Source organism: Neophocaena asiaeorientalis, unplaced genomic scaffold (assembly GCF_003031525.2).
Source record: "Neophocaena asiaeorientalis asiaeorientalis breed wild unplaced genomic scaffold, Neophocaena_asiaeorientalis_V1.1 scaffold648, whole genome shotgun sequence".
In the NCBI taxonomy this organism is placed as follows: Eukaryota; Metazoa; Chordata; class Mammalia; order Artiodactyla; family Phocoenidae; genus Neophocaena; species Neophocaena asiaeorientalis.
In genome coordinates, this window is record NW_020172781.1 from 4,343,970 (window position 1) to 4,348,786 (window position 4,817).

Genomic DNA, 4,817 nt, shown 5'->3' on the forward strand with positions numbered 1-4,817 from the left:
CAGCCCCCTCCCTCCCCCCACCCCTTCAGCCTCCAGAATCCCCCTCCCCACCCCCAGCCCGTGCAGACTAAAATAGTCATTAGGCAGATTTCAAAAGATGTCAGTAGCTTATAATTATAGTCGACATCCTTCTGAGATAAAAGTGATTACCTTGGATGCAAATCACTTAGCAACCAATCAGGGCGGTGGGCGGCGCCCGCAGAGGTGACCGGCCGGCGCGCAGCCCTCCTCCCGCAGCCCGCCCCGCACAGGCAGAGAAAGCGCACAATAGCTCTTGACACGCAAATGGGTTAACACAATAAAGGCGGCTCCGGCCGCTGCTGGGGGAGAGCAGCAATCCCCGGCCCGCGGGAGGTAATAAGGCGGCCCTTTTGTGTGCGCCTCCCCGTTCTCACCCCCGCCCCGGAGCCCAGAGGAATCTCCGCCGCCCGATTGAATTACGGTCCTTGAATACGAGCTGCTCCGCTAGCTTCCTCCGGTTTGTGAGGGACTGGAAGGCGGAGGGGGCAGAAGGGAGATTGGGCAGGGGGGGCCCCTGGCCAGGCCCCAGGCCCCCAAGGGCTCACATGGGAGCCACGTGTGCTCACCACGTGGGGTGCTCTGGGAAGGTGGGTGGGAGACACAGCACAGGCAGCTGGAAGGGTGGGGGTCCCTGACCTGCCCTAGGGTCTTTGATCTTTGGCTCCAAGAGGGACTGGGAGAGCCATTCAAGGCCCTGTTCTGAGGATAAGGCTACCAGTGGCCATGAGAATGTGCATTTATGGAGTGCTTATGGTATGCCATCGTCTGTGCTCAGCCCTCACTGAAACCCTAACACGAGGCTGGGCAGTGGATGCTATTATCTGCTTCTTCTCACAGATGAGGAAACTGAGGCTCAGAGAGGCAAAGCTACTCACCCAAGGTCACACAGCCAACAAGGTGGACCCACTCCACAGCCTGCCTCTTAATCACGAGCCACTGGGCATTAAGAAACCCAGCCCAGTGCAGCCCCGGTCCAGAGCAACTGTGAAGCTCAGAAGGGATAGGGGGTGGGTGAGCTTATATGGAATTAGACCTGTGATAAGGATTACTGTGGGTGGAAGGTAGGGAGCTAACCTTGAGAGAGGAGACTGCTCAGAGAGTTGAGAAGGTTTCCACACCCCGCCTCTACCCGCCCCGGACTGGAAGGGATGGATGTCCAGGGTCTCCGTCACTGTCAAGGGAGCCCTCACTGGATCCTCTCCCTGCTTAAATCTCTCCCATCACCTCAGCCTCCAGGACACACCCACCCCAGGGCCACCTCTTCCCCTCAGCAGCACACTCCAGCACTCAGGCTTGCTACACGGCCACTCCTAATGCCCAGAACACCTTTCCACTCCCCTGCCTGGCAGGTCTCTACGTGTCCTTTCTGAGACTCACATGGTACCATGTTATAGGGCCCTTCCTGACCCTCAGGCTGGGTTGGGAGCCGAAGTTGTCACTGCCCCATCAACATCCTTGACTTCCCCACCAGCTGAGGGCCAACCAAGAGTGTGCCCAGAATGGCTGAGGGCAGACTCACACCCCTCCCCGAGGTAAGCCCAGAGGGGTAGGTGACAAGGAGCCTAGGGCTGGCTCTCTTGACCCTTCCTGGAAGGCAGGTTTCATGCCATACCTTTCTTACCCCAGTATTGGAGAAAGGGGTGCTGGGGGTGAGGGGAACAGGCTGTTCACAGGGCCAGGACACAAGCTGCTACCCTGCTCAGCACTGTCCTGTAGGTAATGGGGAAGCAGGATTCAAACCCGGGTTTCAGTGTGGGAAGGCATCACAGTGCCTCCATAGCAGATGGCCCCTGAGTCTTACAGGGACCCTTGTCCAACAAGTGGGGGTGCCTCCCTCCACCCATGGAAGGGGCGGGAAGACCTGGGGACTCAGGAGCCAAGGCAGTTCAGAGCTGAATCTCTGCAGCTGCCTGGCTGAGCACCTGTAGCCTGTTGCTTCCTCTGTTGGAGCCTCAATTTCCTCATCTGTAAAATGGGCCACAGCACATAAGCTACTCCAAAGAGTAACTGAGATCCTGTAAAATGCCAGGCACGTAGGAGACGCCGGGTAAGCTGGCACTCCCTCCTGCTTGTCGCCTGGTGCTATTGCCAAGCCCAGGGAAGGGAACAGAAGGAATTGCCCAATTCTGACAGCCTCTCCCTCCGCCTTGGCTGTGGAAGTGTAAACACTCCACGGAGGACCTCCGACTGCCTGTGTTTGTGGATCTCTGGCGCGCACTCCGAGTTTGTTTCTAAACTGGGAAGCTTCTAGAGGCAGCGCAAACAGCCCTTCTGCCCACCTCTCCCGCTTCTACCCCCATCTGCCGTTGCTCTGTCCTTGGAAGCCTGTGTGTTTAACGACACCATTTCAGCTGGAAATATCATCTCCCTGCCAAGCCCCCCAAAGCAGCTCCACTGATACTTATCGACCTGTTAAATCTAGCTAGATAGCCTGGTAGGAGAACAGGGGGGAAAAAAAGCTCACTGCGTAGAGGCTGCGGCCTGGCTTCTCATAATGACCCCCACACACTCCCCTCCGCTGTCACTCCACCCCGCACCGCTTAAGCAATGACACAGTTCTCTACCCTTTTCCTAGAAATGTGATCACAGCAGTTTCACCAACATCCGACACCGGCAGCAACTGCTGGAAGGAACTTAGAAGAGGAATCAAAGAGCCAGCAGCAGAATGCTGCTCTGGGCCTTCACGAGGAACAGGGCCAGGGCTGGGGTGTGGCGGGGAAGAGAGGGCTGCTGCCTGACCCCCATCAAAGCTGGCCCCTGGCAGGGGCACACTTATTCAGACCTTGGCACTGATGGGCCTGACTTATCCTCCATTCACTTAATGAGCACCACACTGTGCTTGTCAAATCATCTTAAACACCAAGAGGAGAGTGGGGCAGTCAGGAGTTCAGGCTTGGCCAAGGCCCTGCCATCTTGGGGTCGAGCAGCAGGGGGAACCCCTGGACTGGAGGGGCAGCAAGCAGCAGCTCCCCTGCACCTTCCCGGGCTGGGGGTGGGTCACCCCTGTTTCCCTGAGCAGAAGTAGCCTGCTTTAAGGCTTCTGAAGACCCTGGGAACTTCAGCCTGCTGGTTGGGGTTCAGGGAGCTCTCCTCTGTAGCATCCCCTTTTGAAAGCAGAAAGTTGCTCTGCTTGGGAGTCCTGCGCCCCCAGGCACTGCCAGGCTATATGGGCAAAGCTAAACACCTGTCTTTGGGGGGAGGAGCATCAGCAGGGACAGCTGGCACTGCCTCCCTCCCCCACCCCATTGGGGCGCTGGGGATTTAGGTCAGAGGACTGCAGTTGGAGGTGGGGGAAGTCTGCTTTCACCCCTCCACTACTCAAAGGCATCCAGCCTCGCTCCAGGTTACCACGACCCCGCCCCCTCCGGCCTTGGGTCAGGACAAGTTGCGTCGCCACGGCAACCGCAGCGACGTCAGAGGTCTGGCAGTGACGTCACGCCATGACCCCACTGGGGAAACCATCGTCCCTGCGAGCTCTTTGTAGGAACGCGGCGGTAAGGTGAACCCTGCTACAGTGCAGCCTCAGAGGGCACAATCCTCAACGCAGCCACCTGCATGGTCGGGACACCACGTCCCCCTCGGAGCTAATGTCCCTTGAAGATTTCAGAGGCTACTCGGGAGAAGCCCAAGGTGTCCCATCCGGGGTGCTCCCCCAACCACTCTAAGACGCGAGAACTCCCGGGGAATTTTCGGATGATTGAGCTGCTACCTTTGTCTGTTGGCTTTAGGGGTGGGGTGACCTTTCCTCTCCGGCAGACGCCCCACCCAGGGCTCTGCCGGAGTCCTCACAACGAGCGCCCCGTGTCCACTCTGGCCGACAGGCCGGTCTAGACAAGTTGTGCGCGGGGGGGAAAGGGGCAGACAAGGGTCACTGCTGCTTCAGGATCCCCAACAGCCCCAGGGCCTCTTTATTTCCAATCTGGCTGCCCCGACGCCAGAGGGTGCCCCCAGCTTCATCCCGGAACCCCGCCCCACGGAACTCACCTAATCAGCCAGGCCGTCGAAGGGCACCAGGTCTCAGCGGCTACGACTCTCCGCTCGCCGGGTCGCAGCCATGCAGAGGTGGCAGAGGCGGCAGCAGCTGCCTGAGGAAGCCCCCTTTGGGGGCCGATGCCTCTCTCCGGGTGGGAAGAGACGCTGTCGGTGTGGTCTATCCAGGCGCCGGCCCACGCCGTCCGAAGTCGGGGGTTGGGGTTCTCTCGGCTCAGCGGGGGTCGTGCCCGCCCGGGATCCGGGCCGCGCGGGCGCTCAGGCGGCGCATCCTCGCCGGAGGCCTGTGCTCACAGCGTCCGGCGGGCGGCGCTGCGCCTCCCCTCGGGGTCCCGCTCGGGGCTGCAGCTCCCCTGGGCGCCCTCTCTGCCCGCGCCAGGAGCCCGGGGACCACGGCTCCTCTCGCCGGCCCCAGCTGCAGCCTGTCTTTGTTGCTTCCTCTCGCTCGACCGCCCGCCCGTGGCTTGCAGCCCCCCGGTTCGCCCGAGGGTGGGGGGGGGGTCGCCTCCTCCGAGGCTGCAAGCACCTGCAGCGGCCCGGCTCCTCGCTGGGCATGCACCGGCCCCCGCAGGTTGCAAAGAGAGGCGGCGAGAATGCACCGGCCCCTCCTCCTCCTGCTCGGAGCCCAGGGTGTGGGGGGAGGGGAACCCTGAGAGCAGCGGCAGCCGCGTCGGCGGCAGCGGGCGGTGGAGGCTCGGGTGCAGCCCCGGGGGCCTCGGCGCCGAGAAATAACCGGTCCGGGTGGCGCTGGGCGGATGTGAGGACGGCCCGGAGGATGGTGCACTGGGCGTTCGAGCTCTCGAGCT

The 4,817-nt window shown here is 61.1% G+C and overlaps 1 protein-coding gene across 1 annotated transcript in view; it reads right to left on the reverse strand.

Moving 5' to 3' along the window:
• The window catches only part of FAM222A (family with sequence similarity 222 member A), a 56,408-nt gene extending 51,955 nt beyond the window's left edge, over positions 1-4,453 (reverse strand). Inside the window, exon 1 of the mRNA XM_024741490.1 lies at positions 4,006-4,453. The gene's annotated coding sequence lies outside the window, so the exon portion shown is untranslated. The remainder of the gene's footprint in view (positions 1-4,005) is intronic.
• Positions 4,454-4,817: the final 364 nt, after the last annotated feature.